We start from the raw sequence: 27,815 nt of genomic DNA, 5'->3' as shown, positions 1-27,815 counted from the left end.
GGGGTGGGGTTCAGGTGAGGCTGATGATACTTACTAGTCCAGGGACTGACTATACCTTCATGAACCACAGTTGTAAAGGACTGTGGCAAACTGTATTATTATTCCCAGTTCTTCAGTTCCTCCTTGTAATAGAATCACATATCTGCTCCTTTGGCCATGGAGCTTGCCCTCTCCTATTAGAGGAACTGGAGTATATTTCTCTGCCCCACTGGGCTTGGCCACGTGACTTGCTTTGGCCAATGAAGCGTTAGTAGACTTGCCGTGAGCAGAGACTTTAATCTCACTTATGTGGGTCAGCTTGGCGCCTTGTGCTTGTGCCATCTGGCATGGGAAGAGCATGCTTTGCGTAGTTGCTGGTCCCAGAACAAGAGCCATGTGTCACGTTCCTGAACCCAGCCTGCAGCTTGAAACAGAGCTGCCCTAGCCGACCTGAAGACTCAGGAGTGAGAAAAATAAGTGCTTGGGTTTGCGAGCCATTGAAGTCTGGGGGACTGTTCGTTATACAGCATCATCACAGCAGAAGCCTGATGAATACAAAGGCTTTGAATGACACACCAAGTAATTTGGGATCAGTACAGGGAGGAGAATAAAAGCTGAGTGTGGAGTAGGTCTAACTGGGCAAAATTGGAGGCAGGGAGGCCAGGTAGGAGGCTGTTGCCATGTTTCAGATGAGATACAGGATGAATGTCCCAATGAGCAGAGGGGAGAGGGTAGGGTATGGACTGGAGAGGCACAGAGATGCTAGAACCAAACCCACAGGACCTGATGAGTAACTGGCTAAAGAGAGGAGGAAGGCAGGAGAAGCCCACAATAACAGCCACCCTCCTGGCAGCAGGGAGGAGATGGAGCAGTTCACCAAGAACACAGACACCTTCTGTTCCACGACGCCCCAGGGAGGCCCGTCACACCTTGAAAGCCAGTACACACAGAGCTTCCCCCAGGAACCTCACCACCCACCTAAGCAGTGCCCTAGCCAGGGTGCTCACCTGGGTGAGCTGCAAATCCCCCAACCCCACCAGAGCAGCGTCTAAGAGCTGCGGGGGGACTTGCCTGGCTGAGGAACTGGAGCCTCTGCAAATTATATTGTTTTTCTTCGATCCATTTGGTTCTAAGTCAGCTGTAGAAGAGCTTCGCCCACAAGCGCTGGGCTTTTAATTTAATTGTGTGGTGCTGGGGTGTTTTTCCCACTGGCAAATACATCAAAATTGTCACATTGTAAATAAACAGCCTTCTTCCCCCACTCAGCACCCACCATCCACCATCATGCCCCCTCACCATGCACAGCTGCAACAATGGGAAGGGAAGGAGGCCCGCTAGGGGCGTGGATCCCCGAGGAAAGCAGGGATGCTCCCCTAGAAGGAAGTGAGACCTGCCTTCTGAGCTGAAGGACCTCAGGGGTAGATTCTCCTAAAACCCTCAGCCAACTATAGACCACATGGAGCCCTGGAGAGGCTCGGACGCAAGCTGAGCCATTGGGGAGCATACCCGCTTGTCTGAGCCTCGGTCTTCTTATCTGGAAAAGGGTTTCATTGCAAATCAAAGTACATCATAGCTACAACCAGAACTTGTCAACTGTACACAGTTATAGTGTCGCAGTCACTGGTGTGTGCTTGGTGTTTATCCCAGCTCCACCACTTGCTGTGTGATCTTTGGCAGGTTATTTAACCTCTCTGTGCCTCAGTTTCCTTGTCTGCAAAATAGAACTAATAAAGGTGCCCGAATCAAATGACTGGGTGAGAAGTAAATATGGTACATTTAAAGCATCTAGAACAGAGCCAGTACACAATAAGGGACTGATGAATGCTAGCTATTAATGTTATATCCAGGAAGAAACTGATTCAAGAGGCACAGCCTCCCTCCGATTACTCAGCTTCTAACTCCCAAGCTGTGTTCCATGAAGAGTGAGACGCAGATATGGTTTGAGGGCCAGGAAACCACACAGCAAGAATTATTTTTGGTTGAGTTCTCGCTCTTGAAAATCAGACTCACTGTGCAATGCCACCACACACACACACACACACACACACACACACACACACACACACACAGAGCAAGGAAAGCAAAGTTGCAGTGGTGGGTACCCCCAATGGGAGGGAATAAGTAAAGAAATGGAGACCCCACCGGCACATTCCCACAGGGCAAGAAAAAATGGAAGTCCCTCCTCTTGGGTTGAGGTGCCAACATAAAGAAAAGAACAGAAATTCACTCATTCCAGAAATATTAGTAATTCGCCCCCTACTGTTATAAGTGCTGGGAATAAAGTCGTGAGGAAAACTGACAATGCCCTTCCTTTCTTGGAATATCCCTTCTGTGGGATGTGATGGGAAAGTCCTGGGCTCTGACCTCAGGGGCCATCACTGTGGACCCCATCTTTTAAGCTTTGTCACTTTTAAGCTTTGCGATCTTGAGTGAGTCATTCAATGACCCCTCCTCACCCCAGTTTCCTCCTCAGTGAAGAGGAGATGATCGCAGCTGCTGGCAGTGTTGCCAAAAGGTACAAATGAGAGCACGTGCCTACTCAATAAATGCCTGGTTTTGGCGTCTGTTATTTTAGTCCCTTAAATCTGTGCAGTGGAGATGGCTGGTTGTCTCTCCCTCTTCCCTAAGTGATGGATGACGCTCCAGGTTTTAGCTGGGTGCACAGCCCTGCAGAATGAACTACATTTCCCAGCCCTCCCTTGCAGCTCAATCCACGCTGCTTGTGAGAAGGGGCTTGTGCACCTCGGGCTGTGCTCTTAGGAAAGGTGGCTGGAGGCCTGTAGTTCCCCTCCTCCTTTCTAACTGGCTGGAAGGCAGACCCAGTGGACATGCTGGTAAGTCATCTTGCCCGTGTCAAGTAGGGCAGCACCCTGAGGAAGGTGGAACAGTCAGATAGAAGGGATCCCCAACACCAAGAGACCAGCCTATAAACATAAGGAAGGAAAGAAAGAAGGAAAGAAAGGGAGGGGGGGAGAAGGAGGGAGGGAGGGAGGGAGGGGGAGAGAGAGAGAGAGAGAGAGAGAGAGAGAGAGAGAAAGAAAGAAAGAAAGAAAGAAAGAAAGAAAGAAAGAAAGAAAGAAAGAAAGAAAGAAAGAAAGAAAGAAAGAAAGAAGGAAAGAAAGAAGGAAAGAAAGAAAAAAAGAAAATTTGATCTTGTTCAAGCCACTGTTGTCTTAGACTTGTGGTACAGCAACTGAAGATGTATCTCAGTTGAAATAAGACTATTTTTCCTGAGTCTCCACAGCTACCACTGCAGCTTGATTGTGAGGAGTGAAAAAAGCACGAGGAGAAAGGTTTTTGCATAGAGTAAAGTGATGTGCACATGCAAGCTGCTCCAGTAAAACCTGAGGGTGGAGGTAAGAATGGACCAATGGGACATTAAGTATGAAGAGACTGCGTTAGTGAGGAGGGTGATGAAGATGGAGAAGTGTGTGATGACTCCAAGAAGTCTTGTTTGGAAGATGAGAAGAATGATGACAGAGCTGGTTACAGGGCGTGATGGGGAGATGAGGCCACCTGGGAGGGGAGGGGAGGTGATGAGCCCAGTCTGGGACCCATGGATTTGAGGGGTGTGCATGACCTCCAGGATGCAGGGGAGTTTTGGGGGCTGGAGGTGGAGACTTAGGGGCCATCTCTCTAAGGAACTGAAGCCCAGGTCTAGGCACAGGGGTGACCAAAACCTTTGGAGAGGAGACGGACAAACACTGAAACACAATGTGATAAAGTACAAAGAAGGAAAAGAGTCAGGTGCTGTCTGAGCCTATAGAGAGGCTGTGTGAGGAGGGGCAGGGCAAACCTCCAGGAGATGATGGTGTTTAAATGGAGACCTGGACTCTGTGGAGGGCTTACTGGTCAATGGTAGGTGGGGAATGGGGTAGAAAAACAGCATAAGCAAAGGCCCTGTGTTAGGGAGACTTTGGTGTGATTGAAGGCAGGAGCAATGGAAATATGTCATTCCTTTTGGCTGTCCAACATTAGAACCCCCTTCCTATGTTTGAGGAGTCCTCTACTTTTCTGGCAAGAGCAGCTTCCCACCCTGGACACTAAAAATGTCAAATAATCACATTGCCAGTCTTCCTTGCAGCTAGGCTGCAGGCACGTGACCTGGGCGGGTCACCCGAGGCATGCCGTGCCTCACTCTGTCACCCAGGACCCTGCTGCTGCACAGAGATCACAGGAAGGGCTGCTTTGTCATTTAGGATTGCGATCTGTTAGAAGAACCCTATTCAGCCTTTACACAGAGCCCCTCTTTGCCAAATGGAAATCTGCTTTCTGACCCCCAAACACATAACCGCACACTTGCCACAGAGACCTCTTCGTGGACCCAGACGCCTGCCCTCACACACAGAATTCCACTTGATGCTACAGAACTCCACGCAGCTTCACAGAACTCGGCTCTCAGCTTTTTAAAAAACAGGTTCCTTAAAAAACTAAAAATAGGGCTTCCCTGGTGGCGCAGTGGTTGAGAGTCCGCCTGCCGATGCAGGGGACACGGGTTCGTGCCCCGGTCTGGGAAGATCTCACATGCCGCAGAGCGGCTGGGCCCGTGAGCCATGGCTGCTGAGTCTGTGTGTCCGGAGCCTGTGCTCCGCAACAGGAGAGGCCACAATGGTGAGAGGCCCGCGTACCGCCAAAAAAAAAAAAAAAAAACTAAAACTAGAACTACTATACAACCCAGCAATCCCACTGCTGGGCATATACCCTGAGAAAACCATAATTCAAAAAGAGTCATGTACCACAATGTTCATTGCAGCACTATTTACAATAGCCAGGACATGGAAGCAACCTAAGTGTCCATTGACAGATAAATGGATAAAGAAGATGTGGCACATATATACAATGGAATATTACTCAGCCATAAAAAGGAATGAAATTGAGTTATCTGTAGTAAGGTGGATGGACCTAGAATGTGTCATACAGAGTGAAGTAAGTCAGAAAGAGAAAAATACCGTATGCTAACACATATATATGGAATCCCAAAAAAAAAATTGGTTAGGAAGAACTTAGGGGTAGGACAGGAATAAAGATGTAGACATTGAGAATGGACTTGAGGACACGGGGAGGGGAAAGGGTAAGCTGGGACGAAGTGAGAGAGTGGCATGGACATATATACACTCCCAAATGTAAAATAGATAGCTAGTGGGAAGCAGCCACATAGCACAGGGAGATCAGCTCAGTGCTTTGTGACCACCTAGAGGGGTGGGATAGGGAGGGTGGGAGGGAGATGCAAGAGGGAGGAGATATGGGGATATATGTATACATATAGCTGATTCAATTTGTTATAAAGCAGAAACTAACACACCATTGTAAAGCAATTATACTCCAATAAAGATGTTTAAAAAAAATAGATTTCAATATTGATATACAGGGACCACCTTTATTCTAAATCACCGTGGTTGGTTATACAGAAACTCACCCGGCTACACAGAATCCTGCCTTTTTCTTCAGAACCATTCTTGGTTGTGCTACACCCTTGGCGATTTTGCAGAAATCTGAATTCACAGAATCCTGCTTTGTTACAGAGAAACCTGCTGTGCTCTGCACAGCCCTGCCCCATTAGAGAGAACTCAGCATCATTACACCAGCATAGTTGACTCAGACACCTGCTCTGGGGCTCAGGACCCTGCTGTCGGCCTGACCCCTGCTTACCAACCTCATTGTGCCATAGAACCCACTTTGGCTGCACAAAGCCCTCCCGGGAGGTTCAAAATTCTGATTTTTAAAATAGATCCCAGAATTGGTACATAGAAACCTAGTGGGTTACACTGAATTCATCTGTTTCGTAGGACCCCGGCCTGGTACATGTTCCCCCACAAAGCCCAGCATCACCCCTGTGGCTTCCCTAAGGATGCTGCACTGTACCTGCCTTTGTGAGGGCAGTGGGGGGAAGAACAGCGGAAGGGTCCTCCCAATATCACCCTTGCTTTAGGGGAGGCTGGGAGGACTCACACCCCCTCCCCCAATTCAGGGTCCAGGCCCCCTTCACTCCTTCCACCCCTGCCAGGGAGGACTTAAGCTTGAGCTCTACAGAGCAAGGGGCCAGCAGGGACTCTGGTCAAGGCCTCAGGGGAGGGGCCCAAGAACCAACCTAGCTTCCCCTCAGTGCTGGCCCCAGCCACCTGGGCACAAATGTACCTGGACAGAAATAATCAGCCGAAGTAATTTAGCTTTAAATAGCAACACTGAGAATGTTTCCACAAAATTTTCTCCAAGGAGACCTAAGCAGAATTAATGATGGCACAATTTCAGAGAGAAATGTTATTTATTAAGGCCTAATCATTCTGAGGAGGGGGGAGTCATTAAAACATAATAAAGTAGAAATCAGCCTGCCCGGCCCAGCCTGGCCCTGCTCAGCCCAGGAGCCAAGGAGGAGCCCCGGGAGGCCGGCCGGGATTAGGAAAGCCTCGAAAAGAAGCTTCCTGCAAAATGAACAGCTTCTGCAGGGGTCTCCCTGGTATGGGAGGACTAGGCGAGGCTCCCCGGTCCCAGCCACGTTTCCTATGGGCTGTGTCCACTCCAGCTCATTTGCTTCTTTGCTGAGTGCCCCAAAGGGGAACAGCCTTGACAATCAATCGCCAAGACGCCGTTAAGGAATGGAGCTCCCCAAAAGAAGACCTTGTCCTGCCCCATCCCACTTCCTGCTGCCCTCACCTTAAAGCAGCCTTCATCCACTTCTTCTTTCAACTGTTATGTATTGAGCACCTAAAGCTGAGAGCCCAGCGCTGTCCTAGATGCTGGGGAATAGAACAGTGGGAAGATGGGTAAACAAGTATTGATAAATAAACAAGATGACATCTGGCAGTAATCGTGTTATGGAGGCAATAAAGTGATGGGGGTGATGGGAGAGGGTGAGTGATTTGGGCATCATGATCAGGAAGGGGCGCTAAGAGAAGGCAGCATTGGAGCTGAGACGCTAAAAACAAGGAGGAGTTGGTCCTGTGAAGATCTGGGGGGCGGGAAGGACTCCCAGGCAGAGGGCACAGCACGGGCAAAAGGCCTGGAAGAGAAGAGAAGCTTGGCTTCCTGAAGGAAGCGTGAGATGGCCAGAGTGCCTGGGGCCTGGAGGGTGGAGGGGAGAGTGACAGGGCCTATATTTGTCATTGCGTTACCAACAGTGCAGGGATGGGTCAAAGTCACCAAGGGAAAGATGAGATTCAGAGGAGAAAGAGTGAGGGACCACTGATTCTACAGCCACTGCCCACCCTGAGATCTTCCTCCCATTATACTGTGACCTCCGATGTGCCTGACACTGATGTGAAGCTTGGTCGTTCCCCACCTACATGGGTTACAGGCTACCGGACAAGATATCTGTCCACTCAGGAGACATTTATCAAGCAGCTGCTGTGTGCCGGCTGCCACTTTCCGTAAGGACAGTCAACAGAGTAAGAAAGGTCTGGAGGAGGCTGTCTCGCATCTGTTGAGGACATGATCTCCGGGTAGTTTTCTGGGTCTGTGGTCCAAAATGCAGGTCCTAGGGTTGGCAAGACATTTCATCTCTAAACTTCAGCTCTTCAATTACAAAATGGGATGATTGTACCTACCCTGTGGAATTCTTTAGGCAATTAAGTGGGTGCAAGTAGGCTGCTGTTTGGCTGATCTGGGGCGGGCTCAGCAGGGCCAGTCCGTTGCAGGCAGTGGTGGCTGGGTGGCTCAGCTTTACGTGGCTCTCATCCTCCTTGGGCCAGCAGTCTAGCTCGTTCTTCTCATAAGAATGGCAAAGGGGCAAGAGAGTAAGGAGAAATATTCAATCTCTTCAAGACTAGACTCAGAACTGTCACTTCTGCCCCATTCCATTGGCCAAAGTAAGTCACACAGCCCAGCCCAGAGTCCAAAGGAACTGAAATCCCCTCTGTCCCTTAAGTGGAAGGAACTGTAGAGTCCCATTACCAAGGGAGTGGACACAAAGAGGGGTTAAGATTTGGGGCCAGGAATGCAATCTACTATGGGTGGTATCATTTGGGCCCCTAGATCCAGCTGAACCTGAGCCACATTCACCACTTGAGTCCAACTGATCTTTCTGCCCTGTTCATACCTTGACAGAGTCCATGTTTTACTTAACATCGGAGGCAATTTTCTTCTAAGGGAGACAGGAGGAGCCTTATTACATATTGAGTCCCACCATGTGACAAGCACTGTGCTAGAAGCTATACACCCGTTCTCACACTTGACCCTTAAATAGTAGCTCTGTGAAGCAGCTGGGGACATGCCCATCTTGCAAGTAGGAAATAGGGTCAGCTGGGTTGTGTGACCTGTCCACGGTCTCATGGTGAGGAAGTAGCTGAGTGGTGAGGGTTGAAAGTGCCCAGTGGTCGGCTTGAGAATGAAACGCGTGCTTTCCCCACTTTGTAATTGTGACCCTTCACCCTGGAAGTGGGTGGCACAGATCTTATGCCCCACGCTCCCCTCAGCCAGCAAAACTAACAAAGATAACAACTAATTCTCCTGAGCCCTTCCTGTGTGCCAAGTAACTGCTAAGCACTTCAAATGCGTTAGCTCAGGTAATCTTTGCAAGGCCCTGGATGGATGTAAGTGTTAGCATTATCTCTGTTTTACCGATGAGGAAACTGAGCCTCAGAAAGGTTAGAGAACCTACCCAGGTACTAAGTGGTGGGGCCAGTATTCCAACCTCTCCTGTCTGGCAGCAGAGCCTGGCCTCAGAGACTCCGTTTAGGCCAAAGGGAGGGTCCTTAAAACCCAGGGAGGGACAGAGGCTTCAAACCTAGATCACCCGGCCTCTTCCCAGGGGACCATCACCCCAGGCTCCCCCAGTCTCACAAATTCTCAACTCACCCCTCATGAACCAACCCTTTCTCTAGCTGCAGACATGATAAATGGCTCCAATTATCCCCTCCGAACTCCGATTTAATGCAATGTTTTATTAATGGCAACTATCAGAGGACAGCATTAGCCCACTGCGCGGGCTGCCTGCCTTCATTCTGAAGCCTGAGCTCCATGCAGAAATGAAAGGGTGAGAAGGGAAAGGCACTGCCCTCCTCTCCAGGTCCACAGGCAGGGGAATTACTCCACGCCCCTTCCCACCAAGGCCCCAGGCTGAAGGAAAGCCACGTTTTAGCCTGGCACATTCCACACATTGCTAATGCTTTGTTGCTTCCTTGACTGACAAATTAGGGGTTTGAACAAAACGGTGGTGAGGGAGGAGGGAAGATGGCAGCGGCCCACCCTGCAATTAAGAGGGTGTGACAGAAAATGAGGGCCAGGAGAGTTTGCCATCCCGCAAACATTCCTTCGTCTTGTCCAGCTTTGGCTGAGAATTTTGAGAGTGACTATGGGCAACCCTCTGTTAACCACTGATGAATTTTCCACGCAGAGCCTGCCCTCTGGGTCATCCCACTGATCCAGGCTGAAAGTTCCCACCCAGCTTTCAGACCTGCCGTCCCAGGCCATCTGAGACTCAGGCTGGGCAGGTTTCACTGGCCCCACTGGACAGATGGAAAACTGAGTCCTGGAGAGAGGCAGTGCTTTATTCCAGGTCACAGTGGGAGCTGGTGGGAGAGCCAGCTCTCGCACCCCAGGCTTCTGACCCAGCCCAGAATCCTCCTACATGGCCACAGATGGTTTGCAGTGAGGAAGGGGCGTGGGTATCTTCTCCCCACTTCCCTGGTAGACTCTTGAGTCATCAGTCACCAGCAAATTCTAGACGGCGTGTGTATGTATGTGCATGTATGCAATGGATGCTCACCTGAGACTCACCTGATGCCGTGAAATCCCCCTCTTCCCAGGATTAACATAGAAAGAGGCCTGATGTTACTCGTTCAGTCAACAAACGGGTACTGAGTGCCCGCAACAGGCATGTGCTGTGGAAAGAATGGGAGACCAGACCAGACTGTGCTCCCAAAGCACCTTCAAACGTTAACAGACTACTTCAATACCCTCTAAAAATGAGGTAAAGGAGGCAGGTATAGAGGGCCCAGGGGCCCCAGATAGAGGTACTGTTTTGTCCATTCCAGCCTATAGATGGGGATGCTCTCAGCCAAGAATGCCTGAGGCCTTCACCTGGCCCATATTATTCCTAATGAGCCCCATAGACACTTCCCCCACCAGGGCTAGTGTTGTGGCTGGACCCACCCTTGTGGTTCTAATTGTCATCCCAGGACACTCACTTCAGTAAAAACCACCAGGGAACTTTGAAGATGTATCACTCACAGGTCTTGGAAGGTACACAGCACGCTGGAGGGCCATACAGTGATGTCGTGGGGAGAGAGAGAGTACAGACTTGGGGCTCTGTTTATTAGGGTCCAAATGTGGAGTATCTAGGGTTTTCTGGGTTGGCTCCTTATGGGTAATTTAAAGCATAAGAGCAGGCATTAGTATGTGGGAAGGGATAAGCAGGGCCTTTCAAGCAGTGTATTAGCTACGTTACCCAGGGCTTTCTGAAAAAGAGCCCTTCCTGGGTGGGGCAACTTAATTCCTTATATTCCTTATCTGGTTGTTGTGGTAGTAGCTGTGTCATAAGCTGGCACTATTTTAATTCAAGATGGACGTCTTGTGAAATGGCTACCTTGGCCATCATAAGCTTAATATCAGGCACTTACTGAGCTATAGGATGAAGTCAAGGAAAACTTCTGGGAGGAAAAAATATCCAAGGTGGGACTGAAAAAAGAGTGGGAACTAACCAAGTAAAAGGGGTGGGAGGTAATTCCAAGCAAAGGGAACAGTGCAAGAGGAGAATGGGTGGGGCTCAAACTCCCAGGAGAAGGCATTGGCTAGAGAGCCTGAAATGAAACTGAGGTTGGAAGGGGACAGACCCCCCCAGGGCCAGGCTAGAGAAGTTGTCCTTCCCCACCCAGGACCTGTGTGGCTCTAAGCAGGGAGATGAGGAAGTGATGCTTCAGAAAGAGCATTCTCGCTACAGTGTGGAGAAGGGATGGAAGCCGCAGGACCGTGGTGGGAAGGGCAGTGAGAGGCTGTTACCATGGTCCAGAGCAGGGAAGGCAGGGACTGTGGCCTGAATTGGGGAAGATGGCAATGTAGATTCAAAACAGATTAAGGGACTTCTAATTGACTTACAGAGGTCGGGTGAGGAAGGAAGCATCAAAATATCACCCTGTTTTCTTTTTTTTTTTTGACTGTGTTGGGTCTTCGTTGCTGTGTCTGGGCTTTCTCTAGTTGCAGCGAGCAGGGGCTACTCTTTGTTGCGGTACACAGTCTTCTCACTGCAGTGGCTTCTTTTGTTGTGGAGCATGGGCTCTAGGCCAACGGGCTTCAGTAGTTGTGGTACGTGGGCTCAGTAGTTGAGGCTCACGGGCTTAGTTGCTCCACGGCATGTGGGACCTTCCCAGACCAGGGCTTGAAACTGTGTCCCCTGCATTGGCAGGCAGATTCTTAACCACTGCGCCACCAGGGAAGCCCCACTCTGTTTTCTAACATGGGAAATTGTGGCTGTAACAGCAGGAGAAGATTCCCTGAGAGGAAGTTGAGATAGAGGAGACAAATATCCATGATTTTTTTAATGGATATTTTTAATGTGTGAAATCAGATAATGTTGGGTTTCCCAGGGCCCCCAAGCTAGACCAGATGGATGGTGATAATGGGAAGTGGTAATTAGAAAGGAAATTGTTTTCCTTATGACAATAAAACCTAGTACCTCCAAGGCTTGGCTCTGGAATGGGACCTCCTGATGGGGAGGTGGCTGGACCTGTGATTTCACATCCCTCTGCAACTCTGTTCTCCCATCCCTAGAGACTCCAGCATGCTGGCCTGCCAGGGTACTGCTACCCTTTTAACTTCTTTTCTCTTTCCTTTTTTAAAAAAATTGTTAACATAGAATAAAATTAGCTTTTGTTTGATTACAGTTCTTTGAATTTTAACTCATGTATAGATTCATGTTCCCACGGCTACAGAGCAATTCCATCACCCCAGAAAATCCTCATGCTGCCCCTTTGTATTTAAGTATTTTTCCCACTCCTATCCCTTGGCAACCACTAATCTGTTCTCTTTCAGTATAATTTTGCCCTTTCCAGAATGTCATATAAATAGAATCACATAATATGTGACCTTGTAAGACTGTTTTTTTCACTCAGCATAATGCCTTCAAGACTCATGTAAAGTGTTTTATGTATCAATAGTTCTTACTGCTGAGGAGTATCTCATTCTATGGATGTAGTACATTCATTCACCCATCAAAGGACAATTGGACTGTTTCCAGTTTTGGGTGATTATGAGTACAGCGGCTATAAACTCTCAAATACAGGTTTTTGTGTGAACGTAAGTTTCCATTTCTCTAGGGTAAATACCTAGGAGTGGGAATGCTGGGTTGTATGATGTGTATGTTTTATAACAAACTGCCAAACTGTTTTCTAGAGTGACTGTACCATTTGTGTACACCAGCAATGTATGAGAGTTTCAGTTTCTCCCTATCTTCACCAGTGCTTATTTTTTGTCAGTATTTTTTATTTTAGCCATTCTAATAGGTAGGTAATAGTATCTCAATGTGGTTTTAATTTGCAGTTCCATAGTGGCTAGGATGTCAAACATCTTTTCATGTGCTTGCTTGCCATCTATATATTCTCTTTGATGAGATGTCTTTTGCCCATTTTTTAATCAAGTTGTTTGTTTATTATTGAGTTTTGAGACATATATATATACATATATTACAAATCCTTCACCAGATATGTGATTTGCAAATATTTTCTCCCAGTCTAGTATCTTGTCTTAGTAGTGTCTTTCACTTAGCAAGAATTTTTCATTTTGATGAAGTCTGATTTATCAAATTTTTATTTTATAGATAATGCTTTTGGTGTCATATCAAAGAATTCTTTGCCTAGCCCCAAATCACTAAAGTTTCCTCCTTTGAGTTCTTCTAGAGGTTTTTTTTTTTTTTTTTTAACATCTTTATTGGGGTATAATTGCTTTACAATGGTGTGTTAGTTTCTGCTTTATAACAAAGTGAATCAGTCATACATAAACATATGTTCCCATATGTCTTCCCTCTTGCGTCTCCCTCGTTCTAGAGGTTTTATAGTTTTATGTTTTACATTTAGATCTATGCTCCATTTTTATTGAATTTTTGTGTAAGGTATGAAGCTTAGGGTAAGGATCACTTTTGTACATATGGATGCCCAACTATTACAATACCATTTATGGAGGAAATAAAAAAACAACTATCCTTTCTCCATTGAATTGCCTTTGCATTTTTGTCAAAAATCAAATGATCTTATTTGTATAGATCTCTTTCTGGACTTTCTATGCTGCTCCATTAATCTATGTTTTTTTTCTTGCATATGTATCTTTATTTTTACCATTGCCACACTGCCTTGATTACTGTATAAGCTTTATATTGTCTTAAAATTGGGTACTGTGAGTCCTCCAACTTTATTCTTCTTTTTCTAAATTCTTTTGGCTCTTCTACTTCCTATGCGTTTCCATAAGAATGGTAGAGTCAGCTCATCTATATCCACTGTTGACTTAAAAAAATGCACAACGTGAGCATTGTGAGTTAAGTTTTATTGGGGGCAAAATAAGGACTGCAGCCCAGGAGACAGTGTTTCAGATAACTCTGAGAGGAGGCGGGGGAGGAGCCAGCACATATAGGAGTTTTGCAACAAAAGGGTAGGTAGTCAGAATGTCAAAAGATTATTGTTAATGAAAGAAAACCAGATATCTCAAGTTAAGGAATTTAGCGCTTCTCAATGTATGGGAAGATTCAAGAGTCTGGGCTCACAGAAATCATTCCTTTGACATGCACCTCAGCTATCTGGGGCCAGTATCCTGTATTTTCACATCCTGAGTTTCCTCAGGGTTCACCACAGGGAGTGGATGCAGTCTGATGGCTGCTAGATGGCAGGTATTCTATTCAGCCCTGATTTTCTGGGGCTCACCGGCTCACGTTAGAGGGTTGCAATCATTGATGACTGTAACATCCTTTGTTTATTGATATGGCAGGAAATATTCCATTTATAAATATTCCGTTCCATTTATAAATATTCCATTTATCGCCACAAGAAAAATTCTGCTCGATTTTCATTGGAATTGCCTTAAATCAATATAGACGGATATATTTGGAGAAAATTGACTTCTTTATTATTTTGAATCTTCCAATACATCCACATTATATGTCTCTCCATTTATTTAGGTCTTCTTTGATTTCTTTCATCAGCATTTCATAATTTTCAGCATGCTAAACCTCTGCACATTTTGTTAAATTTATACGTAAGTACTTCATATTTTTTAAGCTATTATTATAAATGACACTGTTTTTAAATTTTGGTGTCCAATTATTTGTTTCTCGTTTTTAGAAATATGTTTGATTTTCTGTGTTGATTTTGTATCCTGCAACCTTGCTAAACTGCCACTTAGTTGTAGGATTCTTTGTTTTTGTAGATTCCTTAGAATTTTCTACATAGACATACATTTGGTCCTTCAGTAGGGACAGTTATCTTTATTACTTTTCAATCTGCATGCCTTTATTTCTTTTTCTTTCCTGATTTCATTGGCTAGAACTTCCAGTGGTGAGTGAACATCCTTGACTTGTTGCTGATCTTAGGGGGAAAGCATTCTATTTTCACCATCAAGTATGATGTTAGTTGTAGGTTTTTTTTTATAGAGATCCTTTATCAGGTTAAGGAAGTTCCCTTATATTCCTAGTTTCCTGAAAGTTTGTATCATAAATCAATATTCTATTTTGTTAAATGTGTTTTTGTATTGGTTTATATGATCATGTGATTTTTCTTCTTTAGACTGTTAATATGGTGGCTGACATTTATTAATTTTCAAATATCTAACCAGCTTGACATTCTTGTAATTAACTGCACTTAGTCACAGTGTATTACCCTTTTCATGTATTGTTAGAATCAATGTGCTAATATTTTGTTAGGAAATTTTGTATCTGTATTCATGAAGAAAATCAATCTATAGTTTTCTTTTTTTATGCTTTGTATGTCTGGTTTTAGTATCAGGATAATCCTGGCCTCACAAAATGAGTTAGGTAGTATTTTCCAGAAGAGATTGGGTAGAATTTGTTATTTCTTCTTTAAATGTTTGGAAGAATTTGACAGAGAAATCATCTTGACTGGGAGATATATTTTTTGAAAGATTTTCTGTGTAAAAATTCAAATTCTTTAATAACTATAGGACTGCTTAGGTTATCTATTTTGTCATGGGTGCGTTTTGATAGCTTGTGATTTTTGAAGAATTGATCCATTTCATCTAAGTTGTCAAATTTATGTGACTGGAGTTGTTCATATTATTCCCTTAATATCCTTTTAATGTCTGTGGTGATATCCCTTCTCTTATTCCTGATAGTAGTAATTTTGTCTTCTCTTTCCCTCCCTCTCTCTCTCTTTTTTCCTTTATCAGTCTTGCTAGAGGTTTATCAATTTTATTGATATTTTTAAGAACCAGCTTCTGATTTCATTGATTTTTCTCTATTGTCTTTCTGTTTTCAATATCATTGAGTGGGGTTCAGATTGATTGATTTGTGCTTTATCTTCCTTCTTCAGCTTGCTTTCAATTTATTTGCTCTTCCCTTTCTAGTTTCTTAAGATAGAACCTAACATTATAGATTTAAAACCTTTCTTCTTTCCCAATATGTGTTGAATGCTATAAATATTCCTCTTACTATTGCTTTAACTGCATGCCACAAATTTTGATATGTTGTGTTTTCATTTTCATTCCGTTCAAAATATTTTCTAATTTCCCTTGAGGATTCTGATTTGACTCATGGATTATTTAAATGTATGTTGTTTAATTCAAAGTATCTGGAGATTTTCCTGTTATCTTTTCATTATTGATATCTAGTTTAATTCCATTATGGTCAGAGAACATATTTTGTATAATTTCTACTTAATGTTGATAAGATTTGTTTTACGACCCAGTATTTCCCCTATCTTGGTGAATGTTCCATGTGCTCTTGAAAAGAATGTACATTCTACTTTAGTTAGGTTGAATGTTATGCAAATAACTATTAGATCCAGTTGATTGATTGTGTTGTTCATTTCTACTGATTTTTTTGTCTGTTAGTTCTTTCAATAACTGAGAAAGGAGTTTTAATGTTTCCAGTTATAATTATGGGTTTGTCTATTTCTCCTTCCGGTTCTGTCAGTTTTTGCTCTGATGTTAAATGAATCCACATTTAGACTTTTTTTTTGTCTTCTTTGTGAATTAATGCTTTTATCATTATGTAAAAACCCATTTTATCCCTGTTAATTTCCTTTGCTCTGAAGTCTACTTCATCTGATATTAACAAAGCAACCCAGCTTTCTTTTAATTAGTATTTGCATGGTATATATTTTTCCCTCCTTTTACTTTTAACCCGTTTACATCAATATATTTGATGTGAGTGTCTTGAAGATAGGATATACTTGGGCCAGGGTTTTTTCTTAATCCATTCTGATGATCTCTACATTTAAATGGATGTGTTCAGATCATTTACATTTAATATAATTATTGATATGTTTGGCTTTAGACCTACCATTTTATCAGTTTCCTGTTTAATCCCTCTATTCTTTTGGTATTTGTTTCTCTATTTCCTCCTTTTCTGACATATTTTGGGTTAGGTAAACATTTTTTGTATTTAACTTAAATTTATCTATTGTACATTTTACAATATCTCTTTTTATAGCTTTTTTTAGTGTTGCTCTAGGAATTAAAGTATATATATTATAGCTAACTTCTACAAGGTCACTCAGTAAGTAAGTGGCAGAGCCAGAATCCACACCCACCCCCGCAACCCAGGGAGCCTGAGACCAAAAGCAGGAACATAATTACACCCCCTGGTTCCAATCTGGCCCAGTAGAAAGCCCCGTGAGCTGGAATCAGCAAAGATCCCAGCGCCGGTTATAAAATGCCTTGACTCCAAGAGATGAAAAGGGTATCCCAAGTCACCCCATCAGACCAGGACCCTGCAGGGCTTCAGCTACCAAGTTTTTAGCTGCTTTAAAAGAAGAAACAGCAAAGGTGGAGTCCTAAGAATGATGCTCCAGGATATAGGGCACCTTCTGTCACTTGCTCCCTCATCAATAACCCATGGAGCAGGAGTCACTAAGAGCTCATGGCCTTGACCTCCAGGTCAGGATTGTGAACAACATCCTAGGCTTGCTGATGAGCGTGGCTCACCAGGAGCTCAGGCAGTGACCTCAGGATCAGAGGCAGGGATCCCAAACTTCCCACCACCTCAGGCCGGTCAGGCCTCCAAGCTCCTCAGCCTCCAGCCCTGCCCTGCTCCCTGCCTCTGAACCTTCTCAGCCTCACTCTCCATCTCTCCAGCCCTGCCCCTGCCCTTCAGTTGGATCTCCTTTTTGTTCATCTTTTGCATGTTCTCCCTAGTTCCTCATTACACTTTCCCCTTCTTCCCTCCTTCTCAACGCTTATTCCTCCTTCACTCTCCCTCATCTCTCCCTATTCCTCCCCTCTTGTCCATCCCAGATTCATTCATTCATTCATTCAACAATCATCAAGTGCCCAGTACTGGGATAAACATGGACAATTCCAAAAAAAAAAAATGAGGATACTGCTTTGCCCTGGAGGAGCTCATAGTTCTAGTAAGAGAGACAGATGAGAATGCAATATGACAAGTTCTTAAAAAACCTAGGCTCCTGGGTTGATTTGAAGAAGTTTTCCCTCCCTCCCCATACCCTGAGTCCAAGCAGACTTACTCCCAATGTAAGAAGCTTCTCAGCCTCATCCAAGGGTAAGATACCTCTTCCTCTGGGAAAACATGTTAGAAAACAACTCTCACTTGCCCTCTTGGCTAGGAGTCTTTGTGCTGTGTACAACCTGCCCAACAGTTCATGGAAGCCCTGCCCTGGGGTTCACACCTCAGCCAGTGAATAGCTCTGCTTCCCTGGACCTTCCTGGACCTTTTGGCAGAACCAGAAAGGTCTTTTCAAATTGAGCATGGCTCCCCAGACAGATGAGGGAAAATCACAGTGTCTACCAGGTGCTGCCACCCCCAGAGATGCTGACAACCTCCGTGGTCCCCTGGGAGACCTCCTTGCCCTGACCTTGCCCTGACCACAGTCCATCACTCAATCCACAAATATTTGAGGGTGGGTCATAGGCCAGGTATGTTCTAGGTGCTGGGACCAGAGACACAGAGAGAGCATTCCTGCCTGTTTAACATATGCATCATCCATAATAAAATCTCATGTGGAGGAGATAAGTGTTTTGGAGAAAAAGAAAGCAGAGTGAGAGATTCTGAAAGGATGGTTGGGGAGGCCCACTTGAAAAGATGACCTCTGAGCAGATTCCTGAATGAAGGGAAGCAGAGGACCTGCAAGGTCCTGTGGTGGGGACAGGCTCGGCGGATCCAAGCAGCCACAGCCCAGCCTGATGGAGAAGAGCAAGCGAGCAGGGCCAGGTCTCCCTCAGCGCTGCGGCCCACATGAGGACACAGGGTTTGTTGTAAGCATGGTGGTGCGCCTTGGAAGATTCTGAGCAAAAGGGGGCGACCTCATCTGACAGGGAATAGGAGGTGGCTATGCACCTGGCAGAGTGATCTTTCGAAACCTCTCACAATCCCTATCCTCTTCTACAGCTCTTCAGGGGACTCCATGGTCCTCAGGATACAGGCCAGGCTCCCAGGTGTGGCCCCGCTCCTGTGGCCTCCCGGTCAAGCACCTCCCTTCCCAAGTACCAACCAACCTCCAGGCTCGCTGACCCCCACTCTTCTCCTACTGTCCCTAAACCTTTATCCTCTAAATGTGCAGACTCTGCCTGGAGTACCTGTCTCTCCACCAGAACTGGACACCCTGACCCTCACCTCCATCTTGGCCCGTCATCTCCCGCAGGAAATCTCTCCCGGCTGCCATGTCCCACAGCAGGTGAGGGCACTACATTCGGCTCTCAGGGCCCGTGCTGACAGCTGTTTCTCGCAGAGATCGTCACTGCCTGCCCTCTCGTGAGTCTCTGCCAGACGCAGCAAGCTCCTTCAGGCTGACACCGGAAATTACGCAGCCCCTAGTGCCAGCCCCTGGTGCCGTGCCTGACAGATGTTCGGTAGATGCTTAGCAAACACTGAATGAATTAATAATAATAATTGAGTTAATAATATCCGAGTAAGACTGCCCCCTCTCCCCACCCTTACTGCACAAGGCTTCCAGGTTCCCAGGGTCGGGGGCCTGAGGGGAGAACCCCCTTTTGCTTCTCCAGGGAGAGGCAGCAGAGGCTGGGCCAGGCTGGCTCTGAGGGGGCCGGGAGCCAACTGCAAGGCTGACTTAGCACTCATAAACAGCCCAGTTACATTTATAGCCATGTTCTTATTAAGCACCAGGAGAGACGAGATGAATCATACCCCCTCCTCCTGCCCACAGCCTGGGGAGGTGGAGCCCACCAGCCAGCCTGGCCTTAAATCTCAGGAAACGTAAAAGTCACAAGTGCTCAGGGCCAGCCCTGCATCACCAGGGACAACTGAGAGTAAAGCAGCTTCTCAGGCAGAGCCCTGACCTATGCCCTACAAGGGTTCAGGCTGAAGGCAAAAGAGGGAAGGGGTAGGAAGGAGGAGGTGCTCCTCCCCAAGAAGTCTAGGAACAGGATCCTCAATTCAGAGCTGTACTAAATGCTGTGTGACCTTGGGAAGGTCAGATGACCTCTCTGAGCCTTTGGGTGACACGCTTCCCCTTGGTGAACAGAATCTAGGTGTTTTAGGAAACACTCCCAAAAGACACATTTTGCTTCCCCTCAATCCTCCCATTTTACACAACGGGAAAGTAGAACCCAGAGGGTACCCTGGCTACCTGACTCCCACTGCCCTGAAGTTTAGAACTACGGTGAGTTCATAGACTGGACATGGCCTTGAAGGTGAGGCCAGAGACAGCATTTACAACCTCGCCCTCATGGCATCCTCACCCTGACCCTAATCTAGAAGCCACAAAATCCATTACCCTCCTAGAACAGGATAGGGGCCCTTAGCAAATGTTCTGCTCCTGCTACCCCAGGCTCACTTCCCTGGATGGGTGAGGGGTGAGGATGGTTGTACCCATTTCCCAGGGGGGAGTAGCTGGGGCACAGACCACCTGCCAGGACCGGTAACTTGGATGGGGGTTTCCTCAGACCCGAGGCCTCTTTATCTTTCTTTTGCATGTGTAATTGATTTCAGCAAGATTTATTAGGGTTTTTAAACCCTTTTTCATTGTGAAACATAACACAAATACCAAAAAGTGAATAATCCATAGCTGTAGAGCTTAATGAGTTATATAAAGTGAACACCCAGGAAACCACCTCCCAGGGCCCAGGAACTAGGACAGTGCCAGAAGTCACCCATCCCCATGCCAGCTCCTCCCTCCCCACTCAGGGAAATCACAACCTGACCTTTATGGGAGTTCTTTTTTCTGCCCTGTACTGAGCCCACTCACCTGGGAATTCAAGAGAATGAAGACACTGAACGGGAAGGTAAGAGGCATGGTTCCAGATCCCCTCCCCTCTGGGGGCCTCAATTTCTTCATTGGAAAGTAGAGGATTGAAGTCACCCAGCCAGAACAATCGAGAATCCTAACCTAGCAGGAACAAGTTCCTCTGGGGAAACGCGTGTGTGCAGGGGTGGGGGGCGGAAGGCACCTGGACACACCCTGGCAGGCTGCAGTTTCCTTCGTCCCCGTTCCAGGTAAGCAGTGGTGCTGGGATGCTGCGACTCAGGGCGGACCTCTTTCTGCCTCCCCTGCAGATGGAGTTTGGGGGTTTCCTGCCTGGAGATCTATGGGGGAACCCTGGGGTTCTCCAGGCTTATGCCTCGCCCCTGCCCTCCTGGTGAGCCTTTTGCTCAGTTCTGAGTTTTTCCTGTTTTAAAAAAAAAAAGTAACAACACAGAAGCCAAGCGGAGTTTCTTCCTTCCTGCTGTCATGAGCTCTGATGTGGCTTCAGGTCCCCTGCCTGCACAGACCTGGTGTCCCAGGGCTCTGCAGCCTGAGGGTCCAGACATGCATGACTATGGAGGAAAGGGAGAAAGAAGGGGGAAGGTGGGAAGGTGGAGCCAGCATCCCCTGAGCCCCTACTGTGTGCCAAGCACTGCACTTAGCATTCACTTTCAGGTTGAACCAGCCTCTCACACATTCAGAAGCAATATTAACACCTCCATTGCCCAAAGGAAGACACTGCGGCGTGCAGTTTCAGCAACTTGCCCAAAGCCACACTGTGAGGAAGCGGCAGAGGCAGGCTCAGAACCAACCTGACTCCACGGTCCTTATTCTCACTCTATGCCCAGTCCTGGCATGGAATCAAGACAAAGTCAATCTCTTCCCAAGGTCTGGCTCCCCTCTGCCCTGGCTGGGAGGGAATGGTGCTGATGAATGAAGGGGTGGATAAGTTATCAAAGAAAGTTAGAGGTGATGGAAGGTGAAATGAATTAAAAGGGAAAATGAGAGTTGGGTGAGGACGTGGAGGCAGGCAAGGTTTCAGAGAACAGGCTGCAGTTTCCAGCTAGAGAAACTCAGTGGATGGTAGAGCCAAAATCCAAGATAGGAGAGAGCAGTTTTGACGGGGGAGGAGCTTAACTTTGAAGACTTTAGCATCTTATTTTTTACTTTCTTATTCTTTGCAAAGAGCCAGCTGTGGAGGGTGAACCCTATAAATGGCGGGCTGGCAGATGGATGGATGGATGGTTGGTTGGGAGAAGGGAGGGTTGAGCACATTTATGTCTGATGATCCTCTAGGTCACCACTGCATTTCTGGTGGGGATGGAGAGATGCACACACATTTGGAGTAAATACACTACGAGCAAGTCACATAGCTCATGTGACACAGGCTCGCATCCACAGCATTCCTGGCTCTCCTCCTGCACCCCTACTCCCTCCCCCTCTTCCTGCTCTCCCACCCTTGACCCTCGCTTCCTCCTCTATCTCCCTTCCCCATTGCCCTCCAGACCCCAGAAGGGAAAATGCTTCTCTGAGCCCAGGAACAATGGCTGTGAGCTCCAAACTCCTTTGCGTGTACCAGCAATTCCAGCCGGCAAAGCTGGGGCCCTGCTCAAAGCCACCTACAAGGCCTGGTGCAGACGTGGGACCAGATTGCCTGGTCACTCGACTCCTGGGACTCACTGCTGACCACATGCTGGACGAGAGGTGCCCGGGGGGGGGGGCGCTGCATTCCCTGGCTTGGGAAAACGCTGAAACCAGCCAGCCTCTCAGCCCGGCTGGGCTCCTGCTTCCCAGCCTAGTTAGGGCCAGGGCTTCTCAGCTGTAAGCCTTGATTACTCAGTTGCCTTTCCTGCTGAATGATTTTAGTTGAATAATTTTGCATGATCTCTGCACAGTGTGAGAGAGCCCCAAGCTGAGGATGAGGAGCTAACACAGTGGGGGGAAGGGTCAAACTGGAATGTAAAAAGCTCCCTACAAACCAGCCTCTGCTGGGGACGAGGGTTTCCTACACTAGTGGCTGCTGGCCACCACTAACTGGTTCCTCATCCCCTTTGTGATGTGGGCTTTTGATGTGAGGTGGTTCCCGCTTGGTTCCTCATCCCCTTTGTGATTTGGGCCCTTTGGTGTGACTAACTACAGCAGCCCCTCCCTCTGTTCTTTGCTCCGAGGAGCCCCCAAAAGGAAAGGGCCCATGGGTGGCTCCCAGACTTGTGTGGTCATGGGTGGGTCCCATGTGAATCAATGTACCAGGCACTGCACTAGTGTTACCTCACTGCATCTCCACCACATCTAGCCACACGCATGCACGCCCTGGAAACAGGCATTGTCATCCCTAACATGCAATGAGGAAACAGGTGCAGACTTGCATGAGACCCCCCGCCCAGTTAAGACTAAGGGAGCCAAGGTCAAGCCCAAGATTGACAGACCTCAAAAGGGGGAGTGCTCAGGACTCCAAGAGAAGGCACTGGATCTGGGTTGGAAGTGGAGACTTCAAACCGGAAGACCTCCCTAGGTGCAGAGCAGAGTCCAGTAGAGGAAACTAAGGAGTTTCCCTGAAGAAGAAGGAGCTGGGAAAGCAGAGCAGTTAGAAGATCTGCAAGAAACTTAGAATCACAGTCTAGAGCTGCCAGCACTCTTAGAGGGCTTCGAATCATCCTCTTCATTTTACAGACGAATTTCACAGTAATCCCAGAGAAGTCAAGTGGCTTAGCCAAGGTCACACAGTAGGGGAGCTGAGATCAGAGCCAAATGCTTCCAATCCCCATAACCCCACACTGGGCTGAACCTCCCCCTTTCCCTAAGGCCAGCCCAGCTTTAGTTCCAGTAAGCCCCGGGTCAAGTCAGAGCAAGAGGAAGAGGGAGTGAGGGAAGGTGGTCCCAGGCCAGGCCCAGGCAGGGAGGGTACCTCTCCTGCTGTCCCACCCCTACTCATTACTATTCCCAGCATCACCCCCTCACTCTCCTTACTGTGGAAATCCAGTGATACTGAGAGCTGGAATTTGGATGTTTTCCCAGCATTGGGGCTGTTAATTAAAACGAATAAATCTGCCACTTGGAGTTGGGTTGAAGAGGAGAAAGGCTGAGGTAGGAGAGGGAGAGGGGGACTCAGGCATAGGCTCCCCACGCATCCCCCTGCAAGGGTCTTTCCCTTTCAGTCCTGCCTCCTGAATTATCTTCTCTATTGGCCACTTACTCATTCCACACTTGAGTCTCTCAGCTGCCAGCTGCAGTCACTTCCTAGTCATGCTCTACTTCGTTCCAAGGAGGGAAGAAAGACTCGTTCCTAAGGCCAGGACTGGCCAGCCCTCCCCTGCCACTCCATGGGCTTGAGCAAAAAGCATGCGATCCAGCTGGACAGACCTGGGTTCAAATCCCAGCATTCTAGCCCCATGACCTCTGGGAGTCATTTTTCCTCTCCAAGCTTCCCCTCCCTTACATCTAAAATGCATATTATATTTCCTACTTTGAAAGATTATTGCAAAGATGACATAGGAAAGTATATGGAAAAATAACCTGTCACAAACTAAGTGGTCTCTCTCTTTCTTGGCCTCTGTGATCCCCTATCCTGATCTCCACTTCCTTCTTTCCCATCTCCCCTGACTCTCAGACAGTCTCACCAACATTGTAAGTCATATATTAGTAAGAATAGAAACAGTGCCATCTTGTAACTGTAAAGCAGACTTTACAGAAGTTGCTCAATAGACTAGGGGGTGCTCTAGGCAATGATAGTGTTTTATTCATCTTAATTTTCTCAGTGCCCACCCCAGTGCTAGACACATAGGAAGTGCTCAATTAACATGTCTTGGATGAATGAATGAAGTGCTTTAATGGCTGGAGGGGACATCCATTCTACTTGTCTGCCCAGTACCCTGTCCCCTTCATCTAGTAACGGCTTCTCCTTTACTCAGGGAACTGTGTTCCCCCACTGCAATCACTGAGTGCTCCTTCCCCTTCCTGCTACACAGTTGGTCATGTGACCAGGCTGGTCCAATCAGAGCCTTCCCCAGGATTTTTCTCCCTGGGACTGGGGGAGAACCCTCTTTCCTGTTCACTCTTGAGGCAGAAAGTAGGTAGAACTGCCTACTGGCAGAGCACCAGCCTTTCTCACTGGCAAAGATGAAGTCATGTGCACAAAAAGAGAGATGAGAGATGAAAAGAGGGTGCCCAGATCCACCGGTCCTGGCTTTCCTATGATGGTTATGTGAATAAATGAAATTCCCATTTCTTCATTAAACAGTCAAGCTGGGATTCTGCCATTCACAGACACTGACTCACAAAACATCTGTTATCTAATCTTCTCAATAACATCCCAAGCCAAGCCAGGAGGGATTCGTTATTCCCATTTTATAGATGAGGAAGTCAAGTCTTGAGAAAGTGAATTTATTTCCTGAGACCACACAGCTGGTAATGATGTAACTAGATCTGATAACAAAGAGTGGAATTTTATCCAGAGTGGCAGGCAGTGTGATTAGGGACTCGTGTGTTTAATTCCATACCATCAATAACCCAGTGACATCACAATATCTGCCCTCATATAGATGGGGAAACTGAAGAAGTAAATTACCCAAGGTCACCAAGGTAGTCAGTGGAGTTAGCCTAGGTCTGTCTGCCCAGAGCCGGTACCACTAGCCACGGCGCAGCATCGCCTCCAAGTCCAGGGACCTTTCCAGCCTCTGATGCCGCCTTTCTGGAAGAGGATCACCTCTGGGCAGGGGAAGACTAAGAGCACTGGGAGATAATGAAGGACCTGTCATATGCATAGCTTTGTGCAAGGGCTGTAGGGATGCAGAGATGGCCAAGCCATGCTGCTTACCTCAAGGAACTTCAAGACGTGTCCATAAATTCCATGCTGCAAAGTGTGAGGGTCCTAATGGAAACTCTGGTGAAGTGCTCTGTGGCCCAGAGGAGGGGGAGGTGATTCCAGCTGGGGGAGGCACGGGACTGGGAAAGTTATGGGGCAAGCAGGACTTAAACATGTTCTTTAATACAGGTAAGATCTGTACCTGTGGACACGGCGTGGTCATCAAGCAGAGGGAGATGCGTAAGTAAACAAAGCAGAGGGAGATGCGTAAGTAAACAAACTTCGCGATGGCAAGTCCAGTAGTGCAGCTGGATAGGAGGAAATGGACTAATTTCCGTAGTATGCGTAAGTGGGAAAAGACAAGAAGTGAGTTAGAGGCAACAAGTCTTCCACGCCAGGATGAAAAGTCTGGGCTTCGTTCAGCCAATAGGGAGCAACTGGGGCCTTTTGAGAAGGACAGTGACACCACTGGACTGGAACATTAATATGGAGGACAGATGAGGAGGGAGAGACCAGTTAGGAGGAGGTCATCTGGAAAGGCAGTGAGGCCTGAAGTAGGCCAGGGGAGGGCAGGGGGAGAGGGACAGCAGATGACCCCAATGACGTTGCGGAGGCAGAACAGTCAGAGAAGAGCAGGTGTGGAAGAAAGAGCTCAGACTTAGGAAGCAGACCCAGCTTGAGCCTGAACTGCCTGCCTCTAAGAGCTGCAATGCAGGTGCGGGTCACCAGGACCTTGAATGGACAGCAAGAGCACTTGATGGATAGATGCTGTCCCAGGAGCCAGATCTCAGCCTGACGTCTAGTAGGTGTTTGACGAATGTGGAAGTGACGATGGGAGGATGGATGGACAAGCGAGTGAATGATCCAGTGAATGAATGAACAAATGAATAAATGAGTAAAGGAAACAGGGGAGGGAGAAAGGGAGGCAAAACAGCTTCCAGTGCTCCCAGAGGAAACTTCCTGACCCTTTTCCCACCTCCATCAGCTCAGTCCCAAGCCTGAACACAGCCCTGGGCTGAGCCAGGGTTTCCACAGCTGCAGAACCTTAGATGGAGGAGGAGGAGGGAAGGGAGGGCGGTGAGGGTTGAAACATGATGAACTGCTTGCCATGTACCACCGGCATCCCTCCTCCTGAAAAAACAGGAGTACTTAGAAGCAAATGTTACTTAAAACCCAGTTAGCGCTGCTGTGATTTAAGGCTCCTCTGTACTTGGTTCCCCACCAGCCCTGCCAGTTTGGGTCAGGGATGACAGCCACTGCTGGGACTGCGACCTCAGCCTAGCCAGGGTCCACGGGGTCCCAGCGTTTCCTCAGTGTGGGCCTGGCCCAGGGGCCAATGGTGTCTGAGCCCGTGTGGAGCCTGGGAGCTAGGAGGCCTCCAGGCAGCCTTCCTGTTGGGACCACTCCTTCCCTTTCAGACACTTCACTCACCTGCCAGTCAATAATCACGCCGTAAATATTATTAATGGTGACTAATGTTGTATACTCATTCTCATTTGATGTCTACTCTACAGCAGCACTGTGAGGTTTCTCCCCAGATCACAGATGAAGAAATTGAGACTCAGAGAACGTGACTTTCCCCAGTTCACACAGTAAGGCGTAGAAGCTGGTCCAACATGAAGCACAAGAAGGTGCCCGGTCACTTCCCACTGCCCATCTCACATTTGCACTAAACGGGGCTGAGAGGGGAGAACCGATGCAAATTAATCCCCCTGCCAGGAATAGAAAATGCCACCCAGGCAGGAGGGCAGGCAAAAAAGTCCTCACGATAATCATATTGATGAGTGTTAATATTATTGAGGTTTTCTCTTTGCCAGGTCCTCCTACACACTAGAAATGAATCAACTCATTTAACCCCATGGTAACAATGGTTACTATCTCCCCTGTATAGGTAAGTCTCCAGGGAGGTGAATGACTGGCCCAGGGTCACGCACGGCCAGGACACGGCAGAGCCTGGACTCAAACCCAGGTCGTTCAACTCCAGAGCCAGGGCCCTACACTTCCTCTAGTTCCAAAACTGCTCTGAGGGTTACTGCTGCCCCTAGGTTCTCCGGTTTGTTAAATGGAGACAATGACAGTACTTGCCATACACCATGGTTATAAAAAGCTAGTTGAGAATATGGCTACAGGGTCACCCCCAAACTGTCAGATGTCATGTAGTGGATCTTATCATTGTTCCTGGGGCTTGCATGGCCTTGAGAGCCACTTTTTGTTCAAAAGACAGGAGAGGAGTTGGTGTAGGTGGATGGTAGGCCAAGCAGGTGTGTGGACAGGGAGGCAGAGACGGGGTGGGGGCAGCTGGGCAGAAGAGGCTGGGACAGTGCTGATGGAGACAGACAGAAGTCACATTGAGTGCAGACTAGGGTTCCTGGGGCCTGCTGTGTGATCTTGGGCAAGTCACTGCCCCTCTCTGGTCCCAGCTTCCTCCTCTGAAAATAAAGGTAGGGGTGGTGATGAGTGGGATGAAGATGCTCCCTGAGGTCACTTCCAGTCTCACTGCACTGATTCAATTTTCCCGAGAGCTGGCCTGCAGCACGGTGGAACACAGGAAACAGATTTTTGGGTGTCGGTACGGTACAAGAGCCAGTTCTCCACAAGCTTTGCTACTGGAGACCCAGAACTCCAAGCAAATGTGAATGCCCCCAGCTTCCTGCCCTCCACCCCACCCATCCTGTACTCACCCTACCAACTCCCCAAAGATACTGAGAAAATGGAGCACTGGGGACATA

The 27,815-nt window shown here is 47.5% G+C and overlaps 1 long non-coding RNA gene across 3 annotated transcripts in view; it reads right to left on the bottom strand.

The window, feature by feature from the left end:
- Positions 1–27,815, bottom strand: part of LOC132594106 (uncharacterized) — a 171,917-nt gene that overhangs the window by 62,644 nt on the left and 81,458 nt on the right. For 2 of the 3 annotated variants that reach the window (XR_011377025.1, XR_011377026.1), the window contains 2 exons: positions 9,680–9,794; positions 6,257–7,678 (listed from right to left, as the gene is read on the bottom strand). The exons of the other annotated variant lie outside the window; for it this stretch is intronic. This is a non-coding gene — a long non-coding RNA (uncharacterized lncRNA). Of the gene's footprint in view, positions 1–6,256; positions 7,679–9,679; positions 9,795–27,815 lie in introns of those variants that run through there. 3 annotated transcript variants of the gene reach the window in all.

The sequence above is a fragment of the Globicephala melas genome, chromosome 20 (assembly GCF_963455315.2).
Source record: "Globicephala melas chromosome 20, mGloMel1.2, whole genome shotgun sequence".
NCBI classification, from domain to species: domain Eukaryota; kingdom Metazoa; phylum Chordata; class Mammalia; order Artiodactyla; family Delphinidae; genus Globicephala; species Globicephala melas.
Note: the sequence above shows the minus strand (reverse complement) of the source record. Positions and strands in the feature narration are given on the sequence as shown.